This window comes from Anopheles coluzzii, chromosome 2 (assembly GCF_943734685.1).
Source record: "Anopheles coluzzii chromosome 2, AcolN3, whole genome shotgun sequence".
NCBI lineage: Eukaryota > Metazoa > Arthropoda > Insecta > Diptera > Culicidae > Anopheles > Anopheles coluzzii.
Window position 1 is genome coordinate 37,677,938 of NC_064670.1, and position 19,901 is coordinate 37,697,838.

Genomic DNA, 19,901 nt, shown 5'->3' on the forward strand with positions numbered 1-19,901 from the left:
ACATGCATGAAAAAAGAGAAAAATCTTTTATTTCGTTTGGTGAAAGCGTGTTTGTCGAATTGAGCATAATGTGAAGCTTTCCAATGTATGTGTCAATCTTCAATACGATGTTCGCTCGAACTGGAGGAGCACTGTTTGCATCTCGTCTGTGATAGCTCGTTGCTTGCTTTATTCTTTCCTGCTTGCCTTCGCCAATTTGGTACCAGGGATGGATGCAAATATCGGCACCACTGGCAGGCAAGCTGCCACACTTCTACCGACGGGCATCATTTTCGATTCGCAAATTGAAAACGGAGATGGAACGGTAAATAAATCATTGACAGTTGCGCCGGTAGATGTTCAGTCGTGCTAGGCGTACGAGCGTACGTGTGCTTTAGTGACTGTTTTTGTGTGTGTAAGTGTGTGTGTGTTTGGGTTCAGGTGGGAAAACTACTTTCATTTCCGTGCCAGTGAAAAGAATGCTTGCGTTATGGCAGCGCCGGGGCATTTCTAGGTCGCTGCGCTGCTATATCGAAAGGTAAGAATAGAAATGTATCAAGCCCATGGCATGTGGTGTTACTGAGGGCTGTTTCCCCAGCGGTGAGAGTAAGCGTGGCATGGTTGGCGAGCCTAGTGCGGGAAGTTTTGGCCATGAGTGACGGCACCGTTTTAAACGGCCTGCCGGTCGTTGGGACGGTGGCTTCGAGCTATTGTGCGGCGAATCACTCAGCCGTCACATCATTCGCCGAGCGTTAGAAGTAAATCAAATTTGCCGGAAATTGCTACACTTGGAAGCACTTAGGGCACAGACGACGGGCCACTGATGCTCTTTGCCCCATCGAACTATAGCGGCGAACGTGGGAAAGCCTAGTACAAGGTTATTTTCGGATTGTTCGAAAACAACAGCCGAATGGTGTTAAGGTGGTAAAGCGATACAAGGAATGTAAAACTTTTATTTTAAATATAGAAAGTGAGAAACAAACCAGGAAAACAGTTTCTCCGTTTATTAAAAATCAAACCAATAGCAAGACAATAATGCTGTAAAGTACCGTGAACAGTAAAACAAACAAGAATAAAAGAAACATAAACGTATCCTTTCATACTGGCTTGGCAAGCAAAACTGAACCATAGGGCAAATTAACCAACAATGGGGCTTGCATTTCGTTACTAATTGATGCACTTCGACGCCTGCAGACTGCACAACTCGCGCCAGTCTCACGCGATGGATACCGTGTGAAAAGGTCATTTGTTTATGTTGGTCGTTCTTTCCCGGGTGTTCCCGGGCGCGCTAGTCGGGACGACTGGGAATGGGGGAAAAACATTAACACAACCCTAATGCACCACAGGCACGTAGAGGAGTACATAATTAGCATTATGGTTGAGGAGCTCTCGTGTAAAGAAATGTCACACTAATGAGAAATAAGTTATTACACGCATCCGCTCGACAGCCTGCGAATGGGTCGGCAAAAGGTGCAACGAAACAGCCGGAAAATTGCATGTTTGCACTTCCACCTGCTAGACATGGGTTAATGAGCGTCATCGGACCTAGCGATTATGCTTGCCGGTATGAAACCGCGGATCTGTGCCCTGAGTTGGGGTGCTGTTTATTTTCCCACGCGTGGTGTGAACATACGGCGTGTGTGTGTGGGTGTGCCAGAGGTCTCAATTAGAGTTTAGCAGGAACTATTCTATCACCTGACATTTCCGTGTGATCGGAGTGTAAACAGATTCTTTAAAGTTGGCCGTGTATAGCTGAAAAGTGCATAAGATGAAACTTGATTTTATACATGTTTTATATAATAGTTATTCAGCCGTACCGACGAACTCGTTCGACGAGAAACATTCGTCGGTCATGAGTGGGCAGGGTTGTACCACTAGATTGGACAGAACAAAATCCATACGGTTTTCTAAATTTTGATCCAGAGGGCTATGAAATGAGTGAAAATGAGCGTCGCGGCGAACGTTCCCAGGAACGAACGAGTTCGCCGGTACGGCTGATTGTTTCGTTTTTTAATCTATCTTCGCACCTCATACCTTACCTACACTAGCATAAACTAATTGCACTGATACTCAATTCAAATAATTACCTATACTATACTGTCCAAGCTGAATAGGCAAACTGCTAAATTTATTCAGCCGTACCGGCGAACTCGTTCGTCGAAAAACATTCGTCGCTCATGAGTGGACAGGGTTGTATCACTAGGTCAGGTAGTACAAAATCTATACGGTGAATGGCATACTGCTCAACTTATTCTAATGCTACCAATACACTTGTCCAATGATCCGAAAATCCATAGCCTCTTTAATGTAGAGGATAGTACCAAAAACCTATGTAATCATTTATTTAATTTTTGTTTACTTTACTAAATAATGAATAATTAGTTAAATGTTCAAACAAAACTTTATATTAAGAATTAATTAAATCTTATTACAGGGTTTTACAAGTCATTTTGCAATGTGTGCTGCATATTTTGTCGCTCACGATATTTAATTTGACTCCCAGTACGTACCTGGACTGGTCCAATAGCCCTATGGAGGTGAAGGTGTTCCTAAGTTTTCTACATTATTTTACCTATTTTGACACATGTTCAAATACTAATTACTCAGTGAATAAAACGAGTTATTGGTCAATCGATCCATAATTTTAAACCTTAAGTATTCTTCTTTCCGTTTTTGTGCATAACATGTGTCACAATATGTAAAATAATGTTGATAATATGTGATTTTTAAACATTGACATTTTCACGATAATATATTTTTTCCGAAAAGATAGAATATTCAGAAAGTGAAACGGTAAAACTAAAATTATTTGCCCGATCGAAACGTAAATTTTAAACCGCTGTTATAATTTGACATGCATTTCACTTCTCGCTAAATTTGCGTGAATCAATGACTGGCAGTTTTGACAACTGTATCGAACACTGGAGTTAGATGTGCAGAATAAATCCATAATGTTTAATATATAATTGCAATAATTTGATGTTATCAACTTCAAAAGCGCCCCAAATCTTCAATTTGAAGCCTACAATGAAAAGATGATAAAAGGATTTTATATTAATTTGCCTGTAAAAAATATGATCATGTATCAAAAGATTGTTTTCAAGCCGATGACATAAAAATAAGAGCCATGCAACAAAGTATACACACAAAAAGTGCGCCTACGTTTCCTGTTCTTCAGTGTGCCAAGCCATTTTACATGTTTACTGCCAATAGTATTAAACAAGTCTTTAAATTTTAACTCAATTTCCCACACTACCAAGCCCAAGAGTTATGATAAAAGGAGCGTTTAGCTATCGAGTAGCAGCCTTAGCTCAAACCTCGTCGTTTTAATTAATTTTGCAAACTAGCTTATTGATCAACTTTCACAATCTCGTCTGTGGCTTTTTGAAGAGCCAAAAAGTGATGCAAACCCGCCACCTCCGCTCCCATCCCCTTCCGCAGCCGAAATGGTCTTTTCGGTTTGGACAAACTTTGCGTACGGTACACTTTACACTAGCAGCAGCGTTGCTCGATGATTTCTTAGCCTATCACTTACCTTTCCCACCTTGGTTGACTACCGTGGAATGCATCTGAAATGTGGTGATCGCGATAATGGGTGGTGCAGCAGAACGTCAGGCAGGGAAGGGAGCAGCACGAAACGGAGCAGCAGACAACCGGAAGTGCTTTTTCCTGTTCAACTTTCAACAACTTTGCCAACTCAGAACACGTCGGAACAGTGAAACAAAACCATCCCGCTACTTACTTTCCGATTCCTGCTCCAAGCATCATGTGAGTGATAAAGAGAGCATTAAACAGGAGCGTGTGTGTATGGGTGTGGTTGGAATTTGTTATGAAAGGAACGAAAGGAAGTGGGTTACAAGATCATAATTATTCATTAGATGTCCTCGGGCGCTTACGGCTCGTAAGGCACCTTCCCACAGCACTGCGAAGAGTTGTTCGCCGAGCCATTGACATTTTCTTCACGCTTTCTACCGGGATGCTGCATCTTGGCTAACCGATTGGCCGTAGAATTTGTGGATACTTTCGATCGGTGATGGTTATCGTTAATACTTAGGGCAACCGTTGGCCGCCCCGAACAGCACGGGCAGTACATAAGCACGCTCTTACACTCCAGGTGCTATCCTCGTAAACCTCGTGGAACTCAATTAACATCTGTTGAATTATTAATTCTAATGATACTGCAGCATTAGAGTACCGTCCATCACGCTTCACCTTTCTCCTGCACGTGATGCACGTGGTAACAGATCGTCAACAGTGTCACGCCCCGGGACGCAGATAGGCGAGATATTTTCCCAATCACCGGCTGTTGCAGGCCCCAAATAACTGTCTCAGAGTGGGACAAACAACACGTTTACGGACTCAGCTGGTACGTTGTCACCGTCGTCGTCGTCGTCGTCGTCGTGCGGGTTGGACTAGATGTAAGACAAATTTTTATTGCTCTTTTGAAAGTTGGTTTGGCTGGGCAGGTGCGGTCGACACAAGGGATAGCGAACGCAGTTGCGAATGCGATGACCCAGGGGTACGAAGGGAAGAAGGGGGAGACCAAATGTAATCTCTTCCCGCGCGAGCTAATTCCGGGGGTAGGCGTGAAGCCCCCTGCCAATGGGAAACAATCAGGACCAGCACAATCGTAGCGTGCGGGTGATTATGAGGGTGGCTAGGAAAAGGTAATAAAATTATCATAATCAAGTAACGTTAATTATCCCATTTCGAACCACCAGTGGAGAGTGTTGTGCAAAGGTCGGGTCCGCTGCTCCATGGAAAAACGACCTTCAAGGACATCAACTTACGTTTCAGAGAAGCTGGGACAGATTGAAGATTGCGGTACGCCTTGCTGTAGAGAAAAATGATTTAAAAGGTGTGATGTGTTGGCAAAAGAATCACTTTAAGTGTTGAAAGATGTTGAAAAAGCTTGACTAAATTTTAATGCTCAAGTTGTCATATTTAAAACGGTCTTTATAATTTTCTTTTATTATTTGCTTGAAACTTTGCAAATATTGCAATGGGGTTAGCACAGCTGACGTTGAACATTTTCTTTAAAAATCGTTTGTTTACGATCCCTTTTTCTTGGAAGTGTTATAATTATCCTGAATTGCCGGACAAACGCAGAGTTGTGTATTGTGATGGTACAATTTTCGGGACATAATTAGCGCTATAAACCCATCCAATAATGGGCCCGTTTGTGCTTGAGAGGGTGTGAAAAGCCATTTAGCGGGTTCTTCTTTCACGCTCCCAAAATCACTACAACCATTAAGGATCACAAACCCATCATACTTTAAACTGTTGAAAAAATAGCTAAAAAACGCTTGCAGACCTCAATGCAAAAAATCAGCTCTTTGCTGTTTCAACAACACATTTACTACAGTTTTATAAACACCTTTCTTCTTCTCTTTCAGCTCAGGTTTGTGTGTAGTTCTACTCCAGCTATTGCATTGATGTGATAACGATCGCTTTCCCGACGAAATCGCTCGTTTGTGTTTTGTCGGTAGAATTACGCCGACCGCTTTCCCCAGTATGGCTCAGTGTGAACAAATAGTGCAGCCAGCAGGCAACGTAGTTCGAGATGAAAAGATAGAGTGTGGACACACTAGAGGTTCAAGCTCTCATAAACAACCAGGTCCTTGAACGTTCTGCTGTCATGAGAACTGTAGGAAATGGGTTCCGGTGCGAACATCATCGACGTTTTCAGACTACACATCAAAGAGTGTGTCGATGGAGTGAGCTTGTCGGAAACATGCTCGCACCAGCACACGAACGTTGTCCGGACGAACTCAGCGTCATTAATATCAGAAATCGTTGTTTATCCATCATTAACTAGGGTTGTCATTCGTCGTGTGGCGTATGGGTGTCTGCTTAGGGGTTTAAGGTGTAGCCGTACGAACTGGTTGATGTTCACACTGACAACCGCAAATGATGATTGAAGAGCATCGAACATACCGAGGAATGTTAGATAGCTCTGGTTCGTGCCGGTTTCGTGCGATATGATTAGTTAGCTGAAATGAATTTAAATTTTAATGAGCTCTAAAGACTATGAACAACCATTGACGTTGAACATTACTTTCATGGCTGTATTGAAATTCCATCATTAAGAGTTGTTGAGTCGCTAGATTTAATAAACAATTTCCATTTGGAATCTGTTATCGGGAATGCGGAATATATCGACATGTTTACATCAAACGTTTGTTTTGTATGAAATGGTAGAAGGAATATTTGTTCAACAACACATTAAAATTTCCCTGCAACTGTCATTTAGACCGAAACCCCTATTTAATGTGTATTAAGCTCATATAATGTATAGTTAATATGGTTTGAATATTTTCACATCTGTCATGCAAATCTCATCAAACATTTGCCCAAAACCAACCACGCTACGAGCCAAAGCAAGCAAACACATCGTTTGCAGATATTACAGGGTTTGTACTAGTGTTGGGTCTTCACTAACGAGGACGATGTGGAGTCGGGTGCAGCTAGGCTGGAATCAAACCGTGAGTACAACGAATTCACGTAAGTTCAATCGGGTTAGCCTACTGAACATGAATGAACCCACCGAACTCGAATGAACCTATCGAACTCCTATACAACTGCCAAAATCGTATGTACCCACCAAACGTATTGGACTCGTTGCACCCACTGGTCGGAATTGCAAATGCTTTGCTAAACCTACTGAACCTACCGTACCTACTGGAACCAAAACTTACGTCGTAACGGAGCGCTCAGGGTTGCGTTTGGATGATTCCGACCCGGTAGGTTTGGGTCGTCCCACTCATCACTAGTTTGCATCTCTTTGAAGGTGCAACACAGACAAACAACAATTACAATCCGTCAGATACAGAAGGCGGCTGTGTGGTGCATGGACAACTCAAACTGTTCCCAAAATACGGAACCGCAAGACACAGCAAAGCGCGAAGAGGCGGGGGGCTGAAGCGCGAAGTAAACTTTAATCCGATTATGCATAAAACTTTGCAACTAGCACTGCAGTCCCCGTGCTAACTGCTGGCCATCCATCCTGCGCTGAAGTTGTGCACCCGTTTTCCGGTCTACTGATTGGGTTGGATACCACCACTACCAGTAAGTTTCGACCTTCGGGGGCCGCGGTAGGTTTGCCGATTATGCCGTGGCTTCATTTCATTCGTTTTCTCCTCTGCGGTCCGTAGCCGCATCTTTGGCGTAGTGAAGCTTCCAAAGCTAGCCAAAGTACACTTATCGGGAGGCAACGCAATGGTTGCTGTACAAAGTCATTGAAAAGTTGTATCCTTTCAGCTAGCTGTCGGAATCGGCTTTCTGTTGGCCACGGCCACGAGACAGCAGTTGGGGGATTACAATCGTTGGCTGCCCGCCTGGAAAGCGGTTGGTAAGAATAACAATAACAGTGAAACACTTGCCAGATTCATACCGACTAATGATAAAGGTTGGTCAGGTGTGTTTGCAAAAACGCAAAACACATACAGCGTGCTCGATCGTATTGTGCGTCGCATAGTTTGTAGTGGAACTGAGGATGCTTTAACTAATCCGACCGCAGGTGAAATATGTTAGTAGGTGCTTTGGCAATCGCTATTGCCGGTTTTTCCCCATATGCGATCATGTGTGCATTCATACCGGTGCTAATAAGTGTTCAATGCTATTGGAAAATAAATGGCAATCAATTTTAACGACTATTTCGTGACTTTCGGAGCAACACGATGTTCGGTGCCCTTCTGGAACGTACGAGTTTATCCTGAACGTTGCATAAAGACCCTAATAAGGAGCATCTTTCCGACAATGGATGCTTGAACCTTAGGCAGTAGATCCTCCAGAATCAGGAGCAGAAAACGGGCCGGCATATTTTTTTCCATTCATTCCCTGCGCTGAACCACTTTCAATGAATACTCCCAAGAAAAGAACGAACCATTTTCCAGAGGTTTATGGAGCGTAATAAAGTTCTGTTGACTGGCGTGCAGGGATTACCCCCGGAAACTTCCTGTTTCAACTTCCGCCTTTCAGTCCTTCCTTTCACAGTGTGTTCCCGTGTCAAGGAACTACTTTCGATCGCTGGCACCCAAAAGCCCTAGACTGGCAGCTGCAGTCGAATTAAAATTTGATGAATACATTAAACGAAGCAAAGCAACCGCCACCGTTTGCAAAGCGAACCTGCACGGGTGAATTTTCCGATTTTCGGCACCTTCGACCACAGGCTCGCGTCGAAGCAAACGCGATTGAACAGAAGCTTACGGCAACTTCCTGCCTCTTGGTGGGAAAGTTTCAAGAAAATCCAACCAAATGCATAAATATTTCACGGTGCGATCTTGGGAGGAAGAACTGCACCACGCTGCATCGATGCGCTGTTGCAGTATTGTGCCGAAACGTTCGAAAGTGCATTCCCGGCGTTGGCGTGTGGTGAGAGTTTTGTTGAATTATGCACCGCGCGGGAAAGGTTGAGAAAAGTTTTTGACGGTTTGACATTCGGTGCGCGACTGTTGACGAACGCTGTGGCTTCATGCTGGTTGTTGCCAGCAGTGGTGGTTCTGCTCGATTTTACGCTTACATTGGCAGACCTGCTGTGATGGCTTTGTTTTTATTGCACTTTGTACGCTGGTGTACAGTGCACTGGGAACTGGTGTATGTAAGTGCCAGCAGTGCTGGATGCTGTGGCGGGATGATAAAGTTTTGACAAATGTAATTGGATTTGTTTCAATGCGCTCGAGCACTAGTTTCAATCAGTTTGGTCTAGGAAACGGCGATGACATTTAACTGTTAGGTTCTGGCTATCCTGTAACCGATTTCGATCGGTTAAACATGTTGCAGTATTTTTAGGAAATTAATACAGTTGCAAACAGACAGGTACAATGCAGTGTAGCAATATGGTCTAGCCTCGGGAGTAAAAGGGTTAGTGCAGTGCTTTTAGTTTAATGAAACTGTTCTGCAATTCTAGGTACTGAAATGTTTGAAAATGGCTCGTTAAAATGTGTTTCGCATTGTTGAGCGTTTCTAGAGCTTCTAGAGAGGATGTAATACATATATATTGCATTTAAACAGTGAGCTTTTGAGAAAGTGTGCAATGTGAGTAAATAATCTCTTACATCTTAATGTTTCTAAAACACGTAAAGTTATGTGCCAAATGCATGTTGTACTACGCCACAGTTTGGACATTCAATCAAACTCACAATTGACATCACGTAATTAAGATATAAATGAAAAGTATGTAAAAGATGTTTAATACTTTACATGATTTGGTATTCTTCAATTTTAGCCTATTTGACTCATTTAGCCACTGACTCAACAGAAACAGTGTTTGTATATTTGCTCTTTAGTAGTATTTGTGCTTTTGTACACCCAATTTATTTTTACTCTTACAAAACATTTTCATGAGTAACTTTGCATTCCGTTGCACGAATTCCGTTATCAACCTCACGGACATAGCAACTGCCAATTATTACTAGTACTAAACATTTCCTCTAAGTAACGCCCTCGCCATATTCAAAATACATCATGGGAATTGCACCTTTCCTTCATATTCACCAATTTGCATTGACCTTGCATCTCGGCATCCCGGGGTCCCGGCGAGCTGGTCTCAGCGCCGGGGAAACGCAGCGCAGCGCTTAGAAATGCGATGGCACGTTATCCTGAATGCCTGAAGTAGCAGGATGCAATTAAAACTTCACCGAGACACACCTGCAATGCAGGCAGCGAAGGCACACACACACATACGTACGGCAACGTGCACATGCGGGACCGCATCCGGGTGAGGCAATGCCAACGACGGACCCCGGACCGGTCGGATGCTAGGCAAAGGATAACGCAAGCACGGTTCGCACACTCATCCGAACGTGCGAAGCGCTCTCCGTCCGGCCGGTCCCATCCAGTGACCAAACCGACCATCGACGCGCGGGTAAGTAACATTTTGACAGTATGTTTTTCCTTTCGTTCGGTTTTGTGCATCCTCCCGGTGTCCATACCCCCGCATCACCAGCCGACCCATCGCTTTGCCGACGGCTACGTCCGAATGGTGTTAAATGCGCCACGTGTTGACACGCTTGGTGTGATTCATTTTCGAACTCAACATCGCCCTGGCGGCGTTCCTCCGGCTGGGCTGGGCTGCACTGCTTGGTTGGTTGGAGCGGGCTTTGGCCTGAGTTCACCCGTTTGAGCGCTCAGCAGTGCAGGAGAGTGAACTGGGCCATATGTTTTCGTCCTCTGCAGCTGCACCTGCGCAATGGCAGTTCGTCGAGCGGTTCTTCTCCAACCAGTGGCAGTGAGTACCGGCGTTGAGCGACAGTCGTTTGTGATCGTTGCTCGATTTGCGGCTAGTTTTCCCGCCGACGGAACCCTGGAACCCGTGCCATCGAGCTTCGGCACAGCTGCGGCAGTTTGTCGTGAGATTCGGTCGGTCGTGCACAAGAAATCAGGCGTTCTGTGGTTCTGTGGTTCGCTGCACGTTTCGAAAGTCGCTTCGTTCGCGCGCGCTCTCGCTTCGTTCTGCCAGCGTGGCACTAACAACGCACTTACGCGGTCGGATCGTGGAACAGTTCGATCAAGGATCGAATTTTAAAGTTTGCTTTTTATTAAAAATACGCACGCACGCACGCAGGCTTCCAGCATCAGCAGGCTACAGAGCGTCAGCAAATGGACACCGTTTAATAATACAGTGTGGCAAATTGCTCACCGGGCCGGCCATCATGTGGCAGCTGCTGCCGGAAACGTAATCGGAAAGTCAATGTTCAACGCCCATCCTCATGTCCACCTGCGTTTGCAGGGACGCTACCAAAGCTGGAGGGATAGTGACTGCATCTTCGGTTCGTTTTGTTGTGATGCAGCTTTGCAGCATCAAGCGCTTTGCCAAGGATAACTCGCTCGAGTGCATCGAATGGTTCCTGGTTTAATGTTGGCGTGAAGGAAAGTGAAAATGGAATGTGATTATTGAAAGCAATTTTCTGAATTTATCCGAGTGTTGAAAGTTAGCTGATACGGGCAAGGTTTGGCTATCATCTCGTGCAGTGCGTATGAGTGCGGGATATGATGCGCGAAGCGTTGGCATGGCGTGTTTTAAAGTAATTATTTTACCACTTTTTATACAGCTCCCGTGGGCATGTACAGTTTTCAAAAATTTTAAATAAAAGCCAAATTAATAGCTGCTTTATCCAAGACAAGGGCGCAGTTTGTGCGGTGTTTTGTTCGTATAAATAATGCCACAGTTGTTGCAGTGAAAATTGCACACCGTTGCGTCCACGTGTGCGTGTTGCGCTAGCGATTTCGAGTGTTTCGTTGTTTGGTGTTCCGTTGCAAAGTGTTCCTAAGTAAAACACATACTCCCGCGTGTCCGCGATGCGTGCGTCCAAATGTGCGTGAGTGGTGGAAAGTTGCGACAAATCGTTTCGTAGTGTGTGGTCGGGCGCGATAGGCTTAGTTCGTTTTTCGGGTCGCGAAAGTTTCCGTTTATTTCCGGTACACTCGCGTCGGTACGGGAAGTTTTAGAGGATTTCGTACAGCTATTATACCGCTCGCATTACTGTACGTCGGCAAAGGAAGTGACAAAACCAGTGTTACCGTGGGGTTTTTAAACGACTCTTAGGCAGCAGCATCGGCTCCCCGGGCTTCCTGTGCGCTCCCGTATCCGATGGGAATTAATTTAAAATTCATGCCACCAGCAACCGGAGCCTCAAAGGACGACCTCGTGCGCCCGGTGGTGTCGTGGTGTCGTCGAGGTGTTAATGAGCTGCGGCAGGGTGCGTTCCCTGCGCCACACCGGGAAACACACGCACAAACAGCAACTGTTTTAGGCACATCCGCGGAACTGGAATGTAGCAAGTAGACGGCAGATCGCATCAATGTAACCAAACCCCAACACAACACAAAAGTCTGAGCAAAAGCTAGTGACGTAACCGAAACATATCAATTGCTGTGAAGCGACGCATCCTGCATCAAATCATATCATTACGTAGCAACATATCGTGATCCGCGTGTCGGGTGTGTAAGGTTTAAGTGGTTCTGTGTAAAGTCCGGGTAAAGGCGCCGTACGCAGGCACAAGTACTGCATCCGTGTGTTTGCATCGACGGAGACAAGCGAGTCGTCCCGATACCTTCCTCTACGCAGTTAGATACGACGCACCATTGCCGGAAAAAGCCAGCCAAAGGAAGGCAGCCCCTTTTTGAGAGTGATGTTAAAACAAAGGTAAACTTCACGGTGCCCACCGACGCAAAGTGTATCCGTAAGGGGCACTGTGTTAGACCGAAGCAGCCCCTTCAAAGATCAATGCGCTGAGGGCGCTCGTGAATGACGGCTGAAGTACGACGCACTTGTACGGCGGAGTGGTACAGGTTTTGGAGCCTACATTGTGATTGTTTTGTAGTGAGTGTTTCGTGTGTGTGTATGTGTGTATATGTGTTTTTGTGTGTGTATGAGCTCGTGTGTGAGGCCAGAAGCTTTTTGTAAAGCTGCAGCTATTTGAAGAGTGGTGCCAAGTGAGGATAGCCAACTTCAAGGTGAATGTAGCCCGTCGAGTGCGATACTTTTGATTTTGCTGTTCAATCGATCGTCTTTTGCGGAAATTGGCTCTGTAACGCTGATCTGATAGGTGGCGAAGCATTGTAAGCCCCGGGGAAGCCGACCGCCAACGTCAACTAAGAAAGGACGCAAAAAGGTAAGTTGCAAGGGTAGTTGCAGGGGAGGGAGATATTTAAAACATTTTCAATAACATGCTGGTTTCAAATTCAAAAAGCTTGTTTTCGGTGCGTTTTAATTATGGTAAGAAGTTGCGCAACAATGCACCATCCTTGGGCAACATTTCCCCCAAATAAAGAGAACGCCTTAGCTTAACGGCAATTTCTTTTTACATTCACTGTACAGCATGAAAAGTGAAATGAAAAGTTTCTCTCTAAAGCTTTTAATCTTTTCGCATAACAATAGAAACTTTCTTTACGATAGGACTTTTCCGTTGAAAATCCTCAATGCTGCATGGTACCGAGAACGTCTTACATATAAAAAACACACTAAAGAACAACATTTACTCGTTGGGCCAGTGGGGCGGTTGGTGGTTGGTGAGCTATTATCTTTCTCTCTCTTTCTCTCTCTCTCTCTGGCTCGCTCCACGTTGCGTTGGCACAGCCGTACCGCAGACCGGCAGAATGGCTTCTTGAACAAATAAAGACTCATCACTGAAAGGAAGCAGCAGCAGCAACTGTGGCCACTTGGCCGAGTGAAACTACTTCCACCCGCCATGTGCTGCATGTCCGATGTTTGTATGCTTTTACGGTGGATTAGATTATGCTGGATGTTGAGTATCCAGAGCTCTATTTGCGTGAGGCTTACTTTCTTGCCATTTTCCCGTCGAATCGACGCATGACGGTAAACATCCTGAATGGGCCTTCCCGGTACGTGATATTGCATCGAAACGAGTGTCAATTTCGATTTCTTTTCCTGCTACGTCTCCTGCCTGTTTGGAGCATGTCAAACAAAGCCCCAATCTCAACCGATTCGAGATGGATGAGTGCGTAGCCGGTGCGTGTGTTTGTAGCTTGTCAGGATCAATTGAATTGTCACAGGTCCGGATGCTCTCATGTAGCAATGCTTCCTTCTCCTCGCACACACTAAGACAGGGAAATCGTGCGTACTTGTGATCGGTGTACTGTATACAGCCTCGGGAGATTTGAGCAAAACCGCTGCAGAACAAGCTGTGGAAGGGACGCGGACGGGGAGAACACCGGCAAGAAATGTGTAAAAAAGTCAACCGAACGTCTGAAAGTGATTTTGATTCAATTTGAACGCAAATCAGGCCGTATTCTCGACGGCCTCTTGAGAGTCTTTTTCGCCCGTGCTCTGAGCACTTTCGAGCCCGGCGTTGAAGGAACGGCAACTCGTCATCGCTATCAGATGGGCGATACTTTAGATTGAGAATTTTACAGATTTCCATTCAACCTTCACTTCAGCACGCAACGAACGAACGAACAGAGGAAAGAATTATTTATTGAAACGTCTGCTCGGCAGTAGGCGTTGCCTTCGCGTGATGACTGCGGCGTTGGACAGCTGGCAGGAGCTTTGCGTCGAGTTGTGGCAGCTCGCTGTGATGTTGTTCCTTGCAAAATGCTTACTTAAATAAGCGTTCTAGTGTGTGTGTGTGTGTGTGTGTGTGTGTGTGTGTGTGTGTAACTGTGTGCGTTTGTCAGTTTGTTGTTGTGCAGAACCTATGCAGGTAAAAATATTCCTTTCCAGCGACCGTGTGCCGAGATTGGAGCGTGCGTAAAGGCAAACTTTTCTCACCCGGGGACGGATGGGTGGTGGTTATGATGCCCGATCTGCACCGTCGAGTTTCGAGCCCGGAGAATGGGCTGTAAACTTTAAAAAAGTTCGCTAACATTTCCGGGCATCCGGACAAGAAACGACAAGCTCAAGGGCAGGCGGATGCGTGTTTAGAAGACGAACGAATCTGCTCAAAAAGACACACATACACACACATACACACTGAGCCACAGCAGCACTTTTCGCGCTCAGTGCAGAAAGTTGAAGGTGTTTTCGCTCGCTTGGTGTTGATGGTGTTGTTTGCTTTGTGATTTAAGTTTTTTTCCCTTCTCTTGCTGTTGTGCGGTTATGTTTTGCTTGTTTCTTAGCGGGGACAGGAACGATGTTATATAAAGACATCGCTCAAAAAAGCTTAAAGCTTAAAGTGCTTTATTGTCTACTGCTCGGCAGTACGCAGTTTAATGTGTGTGATTTAAATTTTGAGCTCGATGGTGTTTGTTTTTACACGAATATTGTGGTTTCTTGTTCAAAATTGGTTACAAAAATATGTCTATCCGATCAAAAATATAGGTTGAGATAGATATTTAACCTACGTTGAGCTTGCAGAAGGTTTGTCAAAAGTACTTTTTGATACTTTAATACGTTTTCGCTTTGCAAAAGATATTTGACAAGGAACAGGCCGCATTTATTATTAACTAATGAAATTCAATTGATTTCATATGTATTTAGTGAAACAAAATACATTTTGACAGTTCAAATACATCTGCGGTGTGATTTTCATTCTTTGTAATAGCTAAACGTACAGTCGTCAACTCGAACGACTTAACAGCATGTCCGTCATAAGTTCAAGTCCCATGAATGGGAACCGTGTCCCATTATGTTGGACTGATTTTGCTACTCAAGATAATCAATAAGTCACTGATAGCCAGTACCATTATATTGCCATATTTCAAATTTCAATATTTTTCAAAGTTTGCCATGAGGCTGGAGAATGGTCTAACGTATTTAACCTAACTAATATACTTAATCTGATGTAACTCTAATCGCAAGCAGCACGATATGGGGAAAGGAGTTTAGGGAGTGGATAGTAGACGGGAACGAAAGGAAGATAAGGAGAAATCCAACAAGGTGGATGTGGAGCTAAACATGCATAGCGCGTAACAGAACTGCGTCCAATTGCTGTGCGACGAGAAGGAACAAGTAGTGGAGGATGAGTAACTAGGATACGAGATGGATACCATATGAGGGGATGGACGAGGGTAGCGATGGTGCATCAACACATCGGGGAATTGTGAGGCTATAAACACAGAGGGGAAGAAGTGAGGCTGTGAAGCAAGATTGGACAATGGATTGGCGAGATTCTAGGGATAATAGACCGAACAGACGACAGCATTCGTCGTAAGAAGGAAGAGCATAGGATCTAACCTGATGGACTTTGCGAGCAGCAAACCTTGTAAAGGACCTGTGCCCTCTCTCAATACGGTCGATATGGACCCTAGCCGACGGCGGCTAGATCATCGAACAGTATTTAAGTAGGAAGCGGAACAGAATAGTGTATTGAGGCATAGAGGATCGGTGCAAAAAAGGCAAGCCTAGACCAATGACGGTTGTTGCACTAAAATGAAGAAACTGTTAATTAGATGGACCAAATAGAAACAGTGTTTTATGGTTAGGTATGTTAAACTGATTCAATAACTGAAACATTCAAATTTCAATTGTACTTATTGTATTTATTGTGTACTGCGTACTTGTGTAAAAAGAAATATTTGATGTTTTTAAGCTATCCCTCCATTGCCCTTCCAATTATTCAAGACTAAAAATCTCCGAAGGATTCCACTCGTGTCCATTTCAATCGTTAAGGTGGAGGGTTTGCTTGCTTTACTCCAATTCCATGCCGTGAGCAGTGCTGATTTTTGAATCTTAGCTCTGATTTGCTGATAATAATATAAAGAATGGTTTATAAAAGTTTAATAAGCAGGCCAAATTCCTTGGTTTGAAATTGTAGTTTATTTTACTCTCAAACATTTAACATCCACCCTTGTTTGTTGTGTCAATCTAATTTAATTACATAGGTCGGTTGAACAGAGATTTCAAAAAAGAACAGAGCGTCATAAATTGTTTGCAAGTCAGTGAAATATTTTTCAAATATTCGACCAGTTACTTACTTACTTATCCGGCACTTCAACCGCTTTGCGGTCTTGGCCTGCCTCAGGAGTGTCCGAAACCGCTCACGGTCTCGCGCCTTCGTCTGCCAGTCCGTTATCCCGGCCTTAATGGCGGACGCCTCCACGCCATCTTGCCACCTCAATTTGGGCCTACCACGCCTCCTCTGTCCTTGTGGACGGCCTAAAAAGACTTTACGGGCTGGGTCGTCCGTTTCCATGCGTATAACATGGCCAGCCCACCGGAGCCTGGCGAGCTTTATACGCTGTACGACAGTGAGGTCGCCGTACATCTCGTATAGCTCGTCATTATAGCGGCTCCTCCATTGTCCTTCCACACATACTGGGCCAAGTATCCTTCTGAGCATCTTCCTCTCGAACGCGGTTAAGAGGGCTTCGTCAGATTTGGACAGTGTCCATGTCTCAGAGGCGTATGTGAGTACTGGTACTATATAGGTACTATATAGTCCCAGCTTCGTCCGTCGCGACAGGTTCTTAGAGGTGAACTGATTTTTCAGGCTGTAGAATGACCGGTTGGCAGCCAGCATCCTTGCGCGCAACTCAGCTTCCATGCTGTTGTCGTTGCTGACCTTTGACCCAAGATAGGTGAATTGTGGGACGATTATTTGTTGGTGGGCCCGCTGATGTTGCCACCATCAGTTTGGTCTTTGCCTCGTTTATCTGCAATCCGAGGCTCTCTGCCGCCTGCTCGATCCCTTGGTAGGCTTCTGCTACATAGGAGAGCCGCAGAACAATGATGTCTATATCATCAGCGTATGCCAGGATCTGGGTTGACTTATAGAAGATGGTTCCCGTAGTCTCCACCCTCGGGTCACGGATGGCCCTCTCTAGCGCCAGGTTGAATAAGAGGCAAGCAAGCCCGTCCCCCTGGCGCAGTCCTTTGGTGATAGCAAAAGGTCCTGAGAGTTTTCCATCCACCCTCACCTGGCATGTGACGTTGGTCATAGTCATTCTAACTAGCCTAATCAGTTCGGCCGGGATTCCAAAAGAGCTCATAGCGTCATACAGTTTTACCCTGGCTATGCTATCATATACGGCTTTGAAGTCAATGAAGAGATGGTATGTGTCGTGTCTGTATTCAGCCATCTTCTCCAAGATCTGCTGCATGGTGAAGACCAGTACCAAAATAAATTTGGTTAATAAAAACCAAAATTTGTAAAATAACATAAAACAGATGTCTAGAAAATGATTTAAGCAGAGCTATTTTCTGCGGATAACTTTCTATGCTATTTTCAAACATTCAGTATGATTGGCGGTTATACATGGCATCCGGTTTACTTGTGGACTAACTCGTTACAGCTTTCCCGTTCGCAATGGCACTACACAACTTCCATGTCCCTTTTCACTGCATCCTTCACTACCTGCGAGCAAAGACATTTTATCGAGAAGATGTTACCCATACCACGCGCTAGCTTTATCATGGTGCTGTAATTTAAGCAGACCGAGATCAATCACGGCCAGACGATAACGCGAATCCAGCAAATGCGTATTTGGTTGAACATAAAAATTTGCTGTATTCTGCGAACACTGTCCGCGCTTCTCTCGCACCTTACCATGGTCACCCTGCAAAAGACAATCCATGTTTGCTGCCGCGGGCACCACCGAGAAAATGATCCGTCGGTGCTCGGAGAATTTTGTTCCCACCTTTGCCCAGCGGTAAATAAATTTAGCCATGCCCTAAAAAAGAATATCAAAAGCAACGGCCGAACGGGAGGCAAGCTCGGCCAAAAATGGATGTACCGTCCACGTGGCCCAGCACCGGTTTGTTAAAACAATTTATGGCCCTTTACCGCCGTTTCGGGAAGCAAAAACACATACAAAAAAGAAACCAAAAACGCGCGGAAATGAATGGTGTTCCTTTGCGTTGCTTCCCTCAGGGAGCGAGTTGAATCCATCGCGATCACCTTCGCGCGGTTTCCGTTCGTTAGTTTGCTCAAGCCAAGCGAATCTTGGACGCAAAGTAGGCGCTGCCCGGGGCAGGCGGTTCGCTCCGCCGAAGCTCGTAATAATCTTTTTATTAAGATAGATGTCGAATTTCAGATTCTTGGCCATTTGGTGCTTCTTATTTTCATCTCTCTCGCGTTGGTTTCTTACGCTGCTTCTGTGAGTTGTACGATTTATACTTTGCGAGACATTGCTTTCCATCGTTTGGCCGAACTCCCGGAATGGGAGGAACGGAGCGAAGCGTGGAAATGGTTCGTCGATTTATGGGTGCAACTATGACTCCTAGCTCCGTGGCCGTTTGGAGTGCCTAGTGCCGGGCACAGGACCGTTTCGTTGTGGACCGTGATTTTACGTCGTTCGCAGCTACCGGTAGTGCCACATTCGCATAGCATAATATTCAATATTCCGGCCCACCAGGGAGGGTTGGAGAATCTCTTAATTAAAGCATAACGACCTCTCCGCTCTCTCTCTCGCTGCACACCTTTCACCCTGTCTAGCAGTGAAAGGAGAGCAAGAGCGGAACACGCTCGTTCTGACGCGTCCGGAAATGGAACGTTTTTCCAGCCTATTCAATCCGTGGTTCGATGGCATCGTCCACGGAATGGCCACGCTCTGCTCCATCGTGGTGGCGCGGCAGGTGGGTGCTAAATGTGGGCTATTATCGAATAATTATAGGTTTATATATCAATCGAGAAGCGTGCTTATTGCCGCATGCTTTGACAATGGCCGTCTAGATGTGCGCCAAATCTGCCCGCGTGGCCCGGTGCCATCTGATGTGAGCCCTCGGTCGTACATTATCCTCATTCACTGCCGATTACCGCACACCGGCTGGCCACGCAAACAGCACACAGTGCACGGCCAGGAGACTCTATGAAATATGAGCTTCGAAGGTACGGAGCATCGGTAGAGTGTGTGGCCGGGTGTCGGTGTTTTGTGGTCGATTTGCTATTGTTTATTAACTACGGCCAACGTAATAGTGTCCGGGGGTGTGCGGTTTAGTTGCAGGGGATTTGGAGCGCTGGTGTGTTTAATGCCACCCTGTTTTCCGTCGTTTTGATTGCATCCGGTACATGGAGAAGCGTGTATCGGTTGAGGTTGGGGGTTGGCAGGGTTACCCAATGGTAAATGCTATTGTGTCGGCAAACACAAAGCCCTCTCCCCCTCCCCCTCTCGAACAAGTGTGGCGAGAGAAACGATTCATGTGTTAAGTGGTTCGGGTTTATCTGTCCAAAGGGTGCTTTGCATCGAATTCATTGCATTGTCATTAGCTGTTAATAAAAATCGGTACCATAAAAAAGATAACGCCTAACTCACGATAACCAAACGGCAATAAACTGTTCAATAGAAAGAAACGCAGTGCGTTTTTTTTCGGGGTACGTTTATAAAGTGAATGATGCTAAAAACAGACTGAAGGGATGTTTAGAAAAAGCTTAATACTGGGGAAGCATTCGAATGTGTTGGTTTGTGTAACAAAAACAAAGGTTTAGCATGGTATCCAGGAATTGGTATAATGTTCAGTAAGCTCAAATAACTCTGGATTAATTGAAGGGAAAAATCTGTTTAGAAATCTGATACTATATTTTTCT

The 19,901-nt window shown here is 45.2% G+C and overlaps 1 protein-coding gene across 1 annotated transcript in view; it reads left to right on the forward strand.

Moving 5' to 3' along the window:
* Positions 1–10,306: 10,306 nt before the first annotated feature.
* The window catches only part of LOC120947648 (uncharacterized), a 155,116-nt gene continuing 145,521 nt past the window's right edge, over positions 10,307–19,901 (forward strand). The window contains exon 1 of the mRNA XM_049605658.1: positions 10,307–12,593. The gene's annotated coding sequence lies outside the window, so the exon portion shown is untranslated. The remainder of the gene's footprint in view (positions 12,594–19,901) is intronic.